The sequence below is a fragment of the Euprymna scolopes genome, chromosome 20 (assembly GCF_053919585.1).
Source record: "Euprymna scolopes isolate OS-2025 chromosome 20, ASM5391958v1, whole genome shotgun sequence".
Lineage (NCBI taxonomy): Eukaryota > Metazoa > Mollusca > Cephalopoda > Sepiida > Sepiolidae > Euprymna > Euprymna scolopes.
In genome coordinates, this window is record NC_136501.1 from 32,573,108 (window position 1) to 32,588,312 (window position 15,205).

Genomic DNA, 15,205 nt, shown 5'->3' on the forward strand with positions numbered 1-15,205 from the left:
TTCTAACTTGTATCTTATCTTTTTAAGATTATATTTTAAAACTCCCCTTCTCTCTATTTCAGTTTATATTTCTCCTCACACCACAACTCATTTTTGCAAACCCCTCTTTGTATTATTACAGATCTGAATATTCTGTTTCAGTTTGTATTTCTTCTCACACCACAACTCATTTTTTGCAACCCCCTCTTTGTAATACAGGTCTGAATAATGAGAAAATCCGATTTGTTTTTTAACAAAAACTTTAAAATAACTTTTTTAGATTAAATTTTTTAAAACTTCTTTCAGAATAGAAAATCCTTAAAATTTAATAAGGAACATATTTCATATAGGTTTCATTAACAAATATTCAGTACATAACGATAAAAATAGATATGAAAATTTCAAAAGGAATATATAACTGGTTACGGTCAATAGCAGTCCTCACCAGCGAAAATCTTTGTTATGCTATTCTATTATTATTATTTAAAACATTTTGTGTCCTGCTCATGAGGACTAATATATATAGCTAAGAGATGTTAGTTCCATTTAAATTATCTCCCTTTAAAATAAATGGCATTTTAAAAGATTTTTGCAAGTTATCTATAAAAAAATAGGATAATAAAATGACAAAGGAATAACACCAATATGAATTTATATAAACTTAAAATGCTTATGCAAATAAGGCATTCAAATAGCTGTGATTGGGTATTTCATCTGTACTTTATATATAGTATTTCAAATTATTAAATATTGATTTAGATAAGAGTAACCAGTTTTGATTGTAATATATAGGTGTGGTAACTGAAAAAAAAAACAAAAAAAAAACAACAAAAAACAACAAAAAACAACAAAAAACAACAAAAAACAAAAAACAAAAACAACAAAAAACAAAAACAACAAAAAACAAAAACAAAACAAAAAAAAACAAAAAAAACAAAAAAAAAAACAAAAAAAAACAAAAAAAAACAAACAAAAAAACACAACAAAAAAAAAACACAAAACAAAAAAAAACCCAACAAAAACACAAACAAAAAACAACAAAAACATAAAACAACAACAAAAAAAAACTAGATTTATTCATTTAGTCATTTTTAATAGGATCAAACAAGGCGATGCTTAAGCATAACTGAAAGCAAATGTAAAAAAAAAAGTGATTTGAAATTTATTTTTACTTTGTCAATATCTCCAATGTTAAAGATGGCCAAGACATAGTATTCTTTATATTAATTAAACAGGATGTGTGTGTTTTACATCAACGTAACTTTTGCTGATTACATATGGCATTATTTGTACTTATTATTCAAATATTTATTGTAATCGAAAAACGAAATAAAAAATATAAAGGATTTTATTAAATTCTATTTTAAAAAAATAAAATTTACCACAATGCATTTCGGCTTCATTAAGTCATTTTAATCTTAGTTGGAAAACATGTGACTCTTCAAAATTTGAAAGCATTTAAACTGCCAAATAGGAAGTCATTTAAATTGGCTTGAAATTTTTTTTTAGCTAATTCTCACCTGTGGCGTAATGGATAAAGTACTAAGTTACTTCAGTTTTCAGCAACGCTTTTCAAGAGGTTGATGGTTCAATCCTCAGTGCATGTAATACTAAGATACAATTGTGAATTACTGAAGACTTCTATTCAGTCATAGCTGATGGAACAAGAACATGCTATACCCACTGATTAAATAAAGGATTCTGTTAAAAATTCTGTGTAGATTCCCGAGTACGACAAAGGGTTCTCGTTACCCTTTTGTCTGCTAAAATGATAATCACGTGATTCCGGTGTAATGACAATAAAATAAACCATTCATTCAATTGCCGCTTGTTCTGGATTTAGCTGAATACGATATTAAAATCACTTTATTGGTACTTATGCACTTATGTTACTGGGCTGGCGAGTATTTTGTAACTATTCTGTACTTTCACCTAACAATTTAACAAACAAAATAGATCGTAAAACTTGAATTTATATATATCATTTTATATACATATATATATTTGGAGAGGGGACTAACTTAGTGAGATAAAAGATCGTTTGAATAAATTCACAATGATTTAAATTTGTAATTATGAAAAAAAAAAAAATGGTTTTATTTTCAGTTGCGTGCGCTTATGTTACCGGACTGGTGGGTGTTTTCTAACTAATCTGTACTTTCACCTAACAATTTAATAAACAAAAAGATATTGTAAAACTTGAATTTTCTGTTATTAAAACCGCATAAATTTATTTACTTATAAACTCCTTGGGATATATTGCAGAGAAGTCAATAAACGAAAAAAAAAAAAAAAAAAAAAAAAAAAAAGAGCGCTTCTACATTATTGGAACGAGATTTTGGAAATTGTAATACTGAATTTCATAAGAAAACAATGGTATTTCCTCGTATTTTTAAGATGATTATATATATATAAAAAAAAAAAAAAAAAATTACGAAAATCGATGAAGTAGAAAATTAATTAAAGAAAATAAAAAATAGAATTTGTTCTGTCTTCAGACCGAGCTCTTTTTAACGAAGGAACATATGCTTTAAGAGCACCGGTTCCGCGAGCCACTTTTTCATTAATCTCTGTACGAGTTTTTTTTTTTTTTATAAATTTTCCTTTCTTATTTTCTTCCCTTCCTGCTCTTTCTGTAAAGAAAAACTTAGCCGTTTTCCAAATAAAAAAAAACTTTTTATTGCTATCCTTCGAGAACTTTGGGTTCTCACCTCACGCGATCTCATCCTAGTCTCATGTTCGATTCTACGTTTCTACCTATTTCTACTGCGGAATTTGAAACTATACGCACGGCCTTCCTTGACTCCCCAACTGGGCTATCCTCCGTTCTCAGCCATGAGGTACGTTTAAAACATCCCATTATTCCTCACCTTGTGCTTTTTATTGACTTTACCTTCCTATTCCTTCTAGGAAAAACTTGAAACCTTATTTATGTTTAATTAATCCAGTGTTTAAATCCTATATTCAATTTTGAGAAATGCTAAATTATTCTCTCCTTCGCTCACACAGAACTTATATTTTCTCAGACTTATTTCTATTTTTATTTTGTTGGCGCTTGTGCAGTTTATGCGCCGTACTAAAATAACAACCTTCGTAGGAAAAAGAGACATAACTGCTCCGTACTTTCACCTAACAATTTAATGAAAGAGAAAGACATTTTCTAACTGTTCCGGACTTTCACCTAACAGTTGATTGAAAAGGATAAAAGATATCCCAGAATTTATTAATTTGGAAGTCCTATCTAAAATATATCATTAATTTTCATGTATTATTTCCTTTTGTTTAATTATTTTTTCTCCATTTAACTCCTCCTTTTGTTTTATTTTTGTTTCAGATTTTTTTTTACCTAATTAATAAAGCGTTTTCAACATAATAGTTGTTTTCGTTGTGTTAATTTAAGTTTATCTGTCTGCCCAACGCACGCTTTCTGAAGTTTGACTGCTGGAAGGTAGTGTAGGTGTCTGAAAGAAAGATTCGGAGGAATAACTGCCGCAAGTCCAGAACAGAATTTGAAGACAACAATGGTAAACACAAAAGAGTTTAAAAGGGATTAATTTTCCGATTTGATTTTAAAAAGATGACGGCAATTTTTCACCTGCTAACACGATTAAAGTTGTTTTGCTAAATAAATCAGTAATATTTATGTAATTTTAACTGCATAAATTTGGAAGCTACCATTGTAACTTATTAGAATTGAGAAAAAAAAAAAAACAGTTGAAACTATTGTTTTTATCTGAAAACTCCATTTATCGACTACAAAATCTTGTCCTAATGTACAAGCGCCAATAAATGTTACCATCTAATATATAAATCTCATCTGTCCGTTAGTATGTATGTTTGTATGACTTTCTACACACACGCGACCAACACTGACAAAATTAGTATCGAGTGAAAGCTCAGTCTTTCTGACGACAAATATCGAAAAATTGGCCCAAAACATTCATTTTTTCACCTTCACTTTTTTTCAATGACTAGCTTTATTATGAACACCGCCAACAACGGTGGGTGCAGTGACTAAACCGTTTGCTTTTTTTTTTCACTTCCTTTTACTCCTAAGTTTAGCGTTATAGGTTCACGCCTGTCTGCCTGCTTACTATTTATTCATTTGCGCTTGCACGGGTTCTAGCTGCTATTTTAATTTTTTTTATAGGGGTTGGTTAATTTTTTTTCGTTTGAAACATTTTTTAGGGCTCCGTTGCTCAATATTCTTACCATAAAACTTTTCCACACCTGGATAACGCCAGGTACCCCTGCTAGTTAATAATAAAATTTACTTTGCTACCTACATGGCTCATTATTTTGTAGTACTTATTTATTTTAGAAATAATTAAACATTTTAAATTTAAATCATTGTGAATTTATTCAAACGGTCCTTTGGAAAAAAATATGTAAAATAAAGTGGTGCCTATGCACTTATGTTACCGTGCTATTTTTTTAAATAGCATTTTCAAGTTAATTTCCAGTGTTACAATATCTTTTTGTTCATTAAATTGTTAGGTGCAAGTACAGATTAGTTACAAAACACCTGCCAGTTCGGTAACATAAGTGCACACAACTGAAAAAAAAATTTCTTTTTTATATAATTACAAATTTAAATAATTGTGAATTTATTCAAACGGTCCTTTATCTTGCTAAGTTACCCCCCACCCCCTCCAAATATATATATATATATATATATATATATATTTTGTGTACAGAAAGTTGTTAGTTGAGACAGGTCATTGGTACCGTCGGTTTCAAGCCCGATAATAAGGCCCGTTTAAGGTATCCTTATCAAGCTCTCTTCAGCCAATATTCGTCTATCTTATAAAACAATTATATATATATATATATATATAAAATATATATATATATATATATATATATATATTCATTCAAGTTTTACAATATCTTTTTTCTTTTATTAAATTGTTAGGTGAAAATACAGAATAGTAACAAAACGCCTGCCAGTCTGGTAACATAAGTGCATAAGTACCCATAGAGTGAGTTTTAGTCACGTGCAAGCGACTCTATAAGTCGGTCCATCGGTCGGTCGGTCTGTTTGTCTGTCTGTAACACTTTTATGCTTGGCCATTTTGGTTAAGATCAAAGTGTAGTATCTTTTCTTACTACATGCTGTACTTATGTTTGTAACTTTGATATAAAGTGGGGGATCACTTTTCTGTATTAATTTAATGTAAAATGATCACCCACTTTACAACAAGTCAGTCAAAACAATTCAAGTCATTCTCCAAATCATTCAAGTTGTTTTTGAAGGATTCCAGTTATTTTTTAAGCATTCAAGTCATTCTTAAGGTCGTTCAATTCATCCTTAAGTTCATTAAAGTCATTCTAAGTCATTTACTTTTTATTTAAGTCATTTCAGCCCATTTTTCGGTCATTTTAGTTTATCTTTAAAAATTTCATGTCAATCCTACATTCACGCATTCATTTATTACACGAGAGCATGTGACTAATGGCTATCGGCCTTGTTAATATCGTATTCAGCTAAATCCATAACAAGCAGCACTTGAATGAATGGTTTATTTCTTTGTTGCTACACCATAATCACGTGATTAAAATTTTAGCAGACGAAAAATTGGGAGGCAAAAGGGTAACGAGAGCCCGACAAAGATTTGAGTTTGACATGCTACACCTGAAGAAGGTCAGAAGTTACATGAGCCGAAACATTGCGAGAACAATCAAAATGAGAACAGTAGTTTGAATAATCTATATAATACAAATTTGATAATTACATATTGCTTTATTATTTACTATAAATCTATAAAAAGTGAACATGTCTGTGTGTGTGTCTGTGTGTGTGTGTACATTTCCCTACGCAATAACTGTCAATTTTCAGTCTACAGACTCGAAATTTGATATACCGGGTACTGAGATTTGGGAAAATTTTTGTGGTCCATTTTCGGCCAGAAATTTGGCTGCTAAGGGGGGGGGGTCAAAGTTCAATGATTTGACCTTTGAGAACTTTACCAAACTCCTCCGACAATTTTGGGTATAAACACTTGAAATTTTAGATATAGGTTCCTTGGACATGGATCTAACTTAACTTGATTTGAGCCCAAAACAAATTTTAAGGGATCATAATAGGGGTCAAAGTTTAAAAAAATTGACTTTTTTTTTTCTCAACATACACCTCCAAACACCCGGGCAACGCTAGGCTGAAATGCTAGTAAATTATAAAATCCCCATTTCTAAACGTAACGTGACATGCAGCCGCAGCCGAGATCGAACTCACTACACAAATTTGTAGTGTATTTCAAATCTTGTCTGTGGCTGAGTACTTTATGCTTTGCTAGGCCTATAAAGGGTATGTTTTTATTGTGAAGCTATCACTAGATGGGTTGCCTACTATGGCTTAAGAGAGGCTCATCTACCCTCGAGAGAAGGATAGACTGCATCAGTTTCTCAACCTTGTATTTTTACCTCGCAGTGTCTCGCCTTCCCAAATGGTCACCCATCTGGTACTGGCCAGGCTCAATGTTGCCTAACTTCAGTGATCTGGCGAGAACCGGTGTGTCAACGTGATTGTGCCGTATATATTTCTAACACAACTGAATAGTCTTATGTGATCTCTCATCTAGAGTTAACAAATGGCTGACAATCCATCAAAAACATTTTGCACAAAAATTGTATTTATAAGCATTTTGAATTTTTAGGTGGAAAGAAAAATATGTTCTTCATCATCATTCAGTTCTGGTATCTATGATATTGTGAGTTTCCCTAACTACAGCAGGCAACATCACACATCTGCTATCTATGTAGTCCAACCCAAAAAGGATTTTTATCAGCCAGGTAGCAAGGCAGATATATTGCTATTTATGCACTCTGCATCTCCATCAGTCTACCACTCAAGTACCTTGCATAATTAAACTTATCGAGTTGATGCAAGAGGTGGTCGAGATGCAAAATGTGTAAGGTATTCGTAATTTCACAAATACAAAATTTCTGATAAATCACAAAAAGTATAAATGAATGAACATAACAGATCCAATAAGGATTTGAACGAGAGTTGCAAAGTCAGAGATTTTGGAAGGAACCAGACTCATAAGAATGCTAGAAGTGAGAAATTGATATTTTAATTTCAGAAGAATCAACAGACAATCTGAATGTTGGAAAATTTTCAAATAAAGAGCTTGAGCTTTGGAACCTTGATTTGAACACCACAAAAAGTTTTCCAGAATTATTTGATGACAATAAGATCAGTATAACTGATTCCATAGTCTATGACGATATCCATTACACCAATCAGCTGAAAACAAACAAGATGTTTTCCTATTTCATTTCTAGGTTGCAATTTTTCAATTATATTAATTTTAAAACTTTCATTGTCTTCAGATGTAAAATGCAAAATAATAAATGGACAGCTGCTAAAACCGGAAGTCAAAGAACAGACAATATTGAAAAAGAAGAAATAAAAAAAGGAGAAATAAAAAAAGGAGAAATTAAAAAAAAAAAGAGGAGAAATTAAAAAAAAAAAGAGGAGAAATTAAAAAAAAAGAGGAGAAATTAAAAAAAAAGAGGAGAAATTAAAAAAAAGAGGAGAAATTAAAAAAAAGAGGAGAATTTAAAAAAAGAGGAGAAATTTAAAAAAAGAGAAATTTAAAAAAAAAGGAGAAATTAAAAATGACAAGAGAATGGACTTAAGAAAATTAAAGAAAAATGGAAAAGAAGGTCTTACCTTGAAAGGATCAATATATTGCTTCAGGCTGAGAGTAGTGAGAAAATCTGTTTCCAATTCTTACAACAGAATTATGTTTGGAGTCTGAAAGAGAAAAACAAAATATAATAACTGATTGGAACGTAGTGGATTCACAAGCAGTTCATTTATTTTGGGGAAAGGAATTGTTCAAATATGAAATATTCACACAATAAACTCGTACTGACTGACTGAAATGCTGAATTACTAACTAGAAATTTTAAAGTAAATTAGTTTATAAATTCGAACAATTAAAAAAAGATAATTGTTAATATATATTTTTTGCACTAAACAAGTATAATACCTATAATATAGTTTATACTGAAGTTTAACAAAAGAAAGCCTTAATTTAACATACAAAAAATGAATAGAAATATATATACTATATTATATTTAGCAAAGTAGTAAACTAACGTATGTAAACTAAATCATTTCCTCAATATTTAGACTAACACTAAACATGAACTCTAAATGCATTATTAACGCTTAACACCATAAGAGAAAACGTTCTTGGCCTTCGGGCCAAGATCAGTAGACTTGTGCCTAATTTTTGTATTTATTACTGTTTTGTTGTAAACTTTTCAGAATAAATAAAAAATATATAACTCAAAGTGTAGTATCTGTTCTTCAGATACTGCACTTCAATTTCTTGTTCTCTGCCAGAGGAACAATCCTTCATGACTGAGACAGTTTTTATTGTTGCTCCTTTTCTCCATGTTAAAAAACGACTCTGGATTCTAACTGTCCTGTGAGGAGGCATTGTAAACATTAACTGTAAATGCATTATTTTATTAGCTTTTCTTTACATCATCAACATTCTAATTCACATTTGTCATCAATTGAAATGAATGGCTCTCGTCTTCAGGAGGCCTCAAGTTTTGACAAGCTTCTGGGCTTGACCATTACTCCTGATCTTAAATGGAACACGTATATCAAATCTGTTGCCAAGGCCGCTGGAAAAATGGTGGGATCTTTCTATCGATCCAGTAGATATCTCACTGCTGATGCTATTCTCTACCTATATAAGAGCCAGGTACGTCCAAGGATGGAATACTGTTGCCACATCTGGGCAGGAGCTGCTAGAAAGGACTTGTCCTGCCTTGATAGAGTTCAAAATAGACTTCGTAGCCTCGTAGGAGATGTCCTTTTCTCCTCCTTGCAACCTCTATCTCACAGAAGAGATGTTGCGAGTTTGTCTCTGATGTATCGTTATTTTCATGGAAAGTGTTCAACTGAGCTTCAATCTATGGTCCCCCCTCGCCAAACTTTCACAAGAAACACTCGTCTAGCTGTAAACACTATCAATAATTTCCCCCACTCTTTATCTGTGCCTAAACCTAAACGTAGATTCCATGAACAAAGCTTCTTTCTTAGAACTGCACGCCTGTGGAATTGTCTTCCGTTTTCCTGCTTTCCGGCTGACTACAATATGGTTGTGTTCAAGTCTAAAGTAAATAAGTTCTTGATGAGCCGTTCCATATAAGTTATTAAATTTACCAAATTTTCATTACTAATGATTACTATATTGACCAATTTCTACTGTACACTCTTTAACCCTTATCCTTGAGTGGCCTCTGGGCCTTGATAATGTGGTGATGCCTTTGTAAAAAAAAAAAAAAAAAAAAAAAAAAAGAATAAAAAGGGTAACATAGGAGTTGTTTTTATTATATAACTAGCATTTCAGCCCGGCGTTGCCCGGGTGTTTGGAGGTGTATGTTGAGAAAAAAAGTCAATTTTTTTAAACTTTGACCCCTATTATGACCCCTTAAAATTTGTTTTGGGCTCAAATCAAGTTATTATGTTAGATCCATGTCCAAGATATCTATATCTAAAATTTCAAGTGTTTATACCCAAAATTGGCGGAGGAGTTTGGTATAGTTCTCAAAGGTCAAATCATTGAACAGCCAAATTTCTGGCCGAAAATGGACCACAAAGATTTTCCCAAATCTCAGTACCCGGTATATCTAATTTCGAGTCTGTAGACTTAAAATTGACAGAGTTATTGCATAGGGAAATGTACACACACACAGACATGTTCACTTATATATCTTCTATTTCACTGTTGACAAATTTTTACCAAAGGGTTCAACAAGTCTATGACTTTCTTCAAACAAATCTATTCAACACAAAAGGAGTGCTCATATTTGAACACGTGATTTTAAACGGGAATGGTATCAATAACACACAACTCAATAAGTCCGCGACCAAACTAATGAAACAACTTTTAGGCAAAATTAGATTTTATTCCCTAACCCGACCGTTTCTCTAATAATTCGATATCCTTTTTCTAAAACAAGTTGTGTTTGGCCTCAACATAAGCCCTCGTTTCCAATATCACTTCATTATTGGAAACAAATCTTTCCTTTGAGCATTCTTCTGAGGACTGCAAGTAACTAGTAATCATTGAGGCAGATGAGGGAGTGGTCAGATCTGAAGTATGGGGCAGGTGTGGAAGCAATTTGGAGTGTAATTTATGTAATTTGTTGTGATAAAACTAATGGCAGGCCGTATTAAGACATTGTTTCTCCATTTATGGCTCTTTTTTGTTGATATCTTTATTCAAACGTACTAACAATGTGATATATTCACTATTGATAGTACATCGTTTCTCAAGGTAATCAATGAATAAAATACCTTTTTGTCAAATTTGAGAGACGCTAGCATTCAGCATCATTTGTGTCTGTACAACATACCACTGTTTCTAACATAATAGAGTCCTAATAACACTTATTAAGGCATTGCTTTGCTACAAGAGCTCCTTCCCAGTCAGATTTTCTCATCATTTTGAAACAGTAGCTTCATGTAAGGTCATAATTTGGACTATAATTTTAACACATCTGATTTGAAGGTTAATACTTCATAAAAATGATATGGATTAAAAAAAAAAAAGAATTTTTATTAGTAGCGCCATTTTATGTCAAGCTGATGTGGTATATTAGTCTAATGAAAGACGTAAGACAATGCCGAAATCTATGCTAACAAAATTGTCAATTATGCTGATGAAAAAAAAAAAAAAAAAAAAAAAAAACCCTGATGGTTATTGTGTATTTTTCAAGTTTTAGCTGGACATACAGACATTTGCTCTTAATATAATAAAAGGCATATTAGAAAAAAAATGTTTTCTGTTGAGTCAGCTATGGAGCTTCAGTTAAATTATTTGAATCAGAGAAAAGTGAATTTGTTAAAACCAAATAAAAGTGAGAAACCCAAAAATCACTTCCGGTTGTTGCAATTCATGAAAAAAAATCAAAATCTAAAATGACCTTACTGTATCCTGGACAACGCTAGTTGTCAATAATGGATTATAAACACAGGTATTATAAAATACATTCTTCCTTTAAAATTTTCAATATTTCTGAAAATTATCATACCTATATTTTAATTATGCAAATTAAAATTAATGTTAAAGTGTAGTAGATTGTTGTGGGTAAATAATGAGTTTTAAATGATAATTCGATAAAAAATTGTGTAATAAAAGATTTCGTTTTTTGTTTTTTTTTAAAATAATTTTTAATGAAAAACATTTACTTCAATACAACACATAAAATCTGAAGAAAAATGTTTGAAATGTGTAATTATATAGTATTTTTCTTTTCTTTTTTAGGTGACCAGCTTTAAATTAAAATAAATCATAGAAAAATATTTTATTATACAAGTTTTTTTTTTTTTTATCATCCCAGATGACAAAAGAATTAAAAGATTTTTTTTTTTATGTTGATTTTTAACTCCAAACTGTTTTTAATTTCAATCTTTAAAAACATTGTATACAATAACAAGCAGCAAGTCCAGATGTTGCCCAGGATTGAATGAAAATTAATGAATGTGCCACTCCAATATTTTTGTCATTGAAATCTGCAATCGACCATTTTTCAATCAAATCGATTGATTGATTGATTGCTTGCTTTAGTTGTGAACTCATCATGGTGTATCAGGAGGAAGCATGCATTGTAATCTATATTGCACTGTAGAGAACTTACTGTTTTCATAAAATTATTTTTATATAATGGCTTGAATTTAAGTTTAAAATGCAAAAATCAAGTATCACTGTTTGATTGTGCTCTAAACAGAAAAATTAATTTCGAACACACCCCTGTCTTATAAAAGAACCTACTGTTGATTTTATAGGCCGAGTCCTACTTGTGCAGGGATAAAACTTATCAAATACAATTGTGGTTTTAACTTTAATCAAAATCAAACTGTTCTTTCTTTAATCAATTTTTTGCGATTATTAATAGTTATCTGAGGCATTCTGATACAAAATCTATCTAAGAACACCCCCAGACACAAGATACATTTGTGTGAAATTTCAAAAACATTGGTCCTGCTGTTTTAGTTTTCACAGGGAACAAACTTGCATACACATACAGAGAATTTCGGAAAAAAAAAAACTATATAACCCTTTAAACTCATCATTAGACATGTGAAATTAAACTTTTCACAAAATTCGAATAATCTATTTTACAATTGGCACTTTCTCTACCCTCCCTCCAATCTCTTATACTCGAGGATAACGGTTAAAGAGATTTTCAGTTGGCAATGAACAATACATTGAGAGGAGAGTACCACTAGGTGTATCAGGATTTTTGACACCCCTAGCACGAAACTGCAAATAAAATATAAAAAACTCGTAATTTCTCTTTTAAAAGTGGGTTGTTTATTTTCTTTATGAATTATACTTCCAAAATAAACTATTAAAGTTGTTTAAAAAGTAATAGAAATATTTTTCTTAATTTACAAAAAAAAAAAGAAACAGTAATGAATTTTACGAACTCAATATTTTTCAATTTTTAAACTTTAAAAATCTATCAAAATTTTTCTATTGATTCTATTTTTACGATATTTTCAGGGTCAATGTGAAATTTTATGCTCTATCCAATAAACCGAACATAATATTTTAGACAAACGATTTTTTTTAAATTCACGTCCCCCCCATTTTCAAGTGTCTATTAAAAAGTAAATAATTAATTTACTCACCTAAGTTTTATGTATCACAAATTGAAGAGAAAAGGTCAGTAAATAATATATTCAAATTTAAAACAAAAAAAAGTAGTGTTTTTTAGAAATTTACCTGTAAAGTCCGAAGTTTAAAACCTTTTTTTTAAAAAAAAACCACGTTGTTTGTTTTTTGAATTTTTTTAAAATGAAACCTTGGTCCTTCCTCCTTTAATTGAAAAAAAAAAAATTGGGGTGGTGGCATATTTTCTCTTATCCAAATCACTGTTTTAAATATACATGAGGAGGAGAGAGGAATTTTACTTTAAATTAAAAAAAAATATTTAGATTTGTAGCGGGTGGTGGTGTTTTTTTAAAATTCTGAAATAAAAAGATCTTAGAGTCCCACACCATAAATATATGCAACAGAGAAATGGAACTCTCAGATCATGAATGCATAAGTTCAGTCATCATAGCAATTCAATTTGATTCAGTCGAGCCAAATAAAAAGTTAGGGGCATTACTTTTGGCCCTCGTATATATAATAAAATTAAGTTTATAAAAGATCATTCCTCAAAAGATTGCATTAATGAAGAAACAAGGAAAATCATGTCCCTATGAAAAGAGAAAAGAAATAATTTACAAAGAAATCTATAACATTACAACTTGACCTTCAATCTAGGAAGAAAGTGTAGCATCTGTTTTCAGCCAGAGGAAGAGAAATCTTTCTAGACAGATTATTTTTTTTTTTTAACTTTTATCCAAATCTCATGTTTTTTTTGAGACAGCTGGACTTTATCCTCATTAAAAATCAACTGCAGGGTTTGTCTGCCCTCGTAGGGGAGACAAGTAAATACGACATCTGTTATGAAGTAAACTGTATGTGGTAGTTTTAGGTTAATTAGTTCAGCTTCAAGCTGACAAGTTGCATAGATTGACATAGGAACGATACTATTAAAAGATTCTTGTCAAACGGCAAAAGTTGTAGTCTCAGAAGTAACTTCTTATGAAAACAAGGCAAACAGTGTCATGCTAAACGTTATTTGCACAAGGATTTATCATATATTGCTTTTAGAATTGCTAGCAAGTGGTAACCATTTGGAATATTTAGAAAAACAATATGCATTTATATACATCTTTGATAAGGGTGAATGCTATGGAAAGTCTCAGAAAAAAATGATTTTTCATTAAATAAAAAAAAAGAAAATTATATAGCATAGTTTTCTGAAATGTTCAAATTTAACGTTACAAAGTAATGTTTTTAAAGATGTGACTAATTCCTTCTATTCAATATTTGCGCTAAGCCAATCAGACAATTAACTTTTGATACAACAGTCAATGAGATCAGGCGTACAATTTTTCTCATCAAATCTTCAATAAAGATGGATTCCATTGAATGTCTAAAAAAAAAAAAAAAGAAAAAAGTGGGGTGAGGGGGAGTGGTCATAAAAAAAAATACGCAGCTTACTTGGTTTTCTAAAATGTTCAAATTTAACTTTACAAAATAATGTTTTTCAAAGATGTGATTAACTCCTTCTACGCATCTATTATAATAAAGTCGTTTTCCTGTCTGTCTGTTTACAATTAATATGTACAAAAGGTACACAGTTTCACAAATTAATTTTCATAATGAAAACAGACTTATATACACTTTTATTCCAGCATGATTTCTATATATACTATTTATTCAAAAAGAAATCTACATTCAAAGAGTGATCTAAGTTGCATATTATATCAAAGAAAATCTATTTCAATAATTAGCTCCAGGTTATGAATGGTTTATTTTAATAGAATCGTTTTAATTTGTTCTATTTAGAAATATTATTTAAAGTTGATTTTTTAAATTCATTTTCAATTATTAATAGCTGACAAAAGTTGCTAAAAACGGCAGTAAGCTTATTTTAGCTATGAGAGTTATTTTGCATTTGATTTTCATAGACTAAAATGGATGTGTTTTATGCTGCCCTAAATTCAACATGTGATCACTTTACATAACAGGTTAGGATATTTGCTGTATCTTAAATAGTATGTTACTAATCCTTTGCCCAGCAATATATTTCGGGCAACGTCGAGTATATACAGCTAGTTTTATATATAAATTCAAACTATGTAGGAAAAAAAAAAAAATCATTTTTTTAAAGAGGTAATTATTTTATTTTGTCCCAACCCAGGGTGTCCCTTTTTGTGGAAGCCGGATTCTAACCAAACTGAAAATAGACCTTGTGTCTAACTTTTCCCTAGGGATGCAACGTTCTTATTTTATATGGTGTTTATCTCTCGTTTCTCTCACTTTCTCCCCCTCCCGTTTATTAACAGTGAAGAGGTAACAAAGTCACTCAGTCTCTGCCATGTTTGTTGTAAGAATCAATAATAATAATAAAAAATATGTTGATAGATGAAAAGTTTTAGGTTTTGCATTTTTAAATAAAGGCTAATATGACAGCTGTTACAATTGTTTTGAATGAAGTTTGTTTAAACCAGAAACTTTTATAAATGTAACTTCGCACTGGATCAGATCAAACCAATAGTAAGCAGAAAGGAAGTTGAAGTCCATGAAACTTAGAAGATACTAGAAGGATAAAACTGTAATATATATAT

General features: G+C 30.6%; 1 protein-coding gene across 1 annotated transcript in view; it reads right to left on the reverse strand.

The window, feature by feature from the left end:
• Positions 1-15,205, reverse strand: part of LOC145241387 (ras-related protein Rab-14) — a 161,635-nt gene that overhangs the window by 47,371 nt on the left and 99,059 nt on the right. Inside the window, exon 3 of the mRNA XM_080104306.1 lies at positions 7,658-7,741. The gene's annotated coding sequence lies outside the window, so the exon portion shown is untranslated. The remainder of the gene's footprint in view (positions 1-7,657; positions 7,742-15,205) is intronic.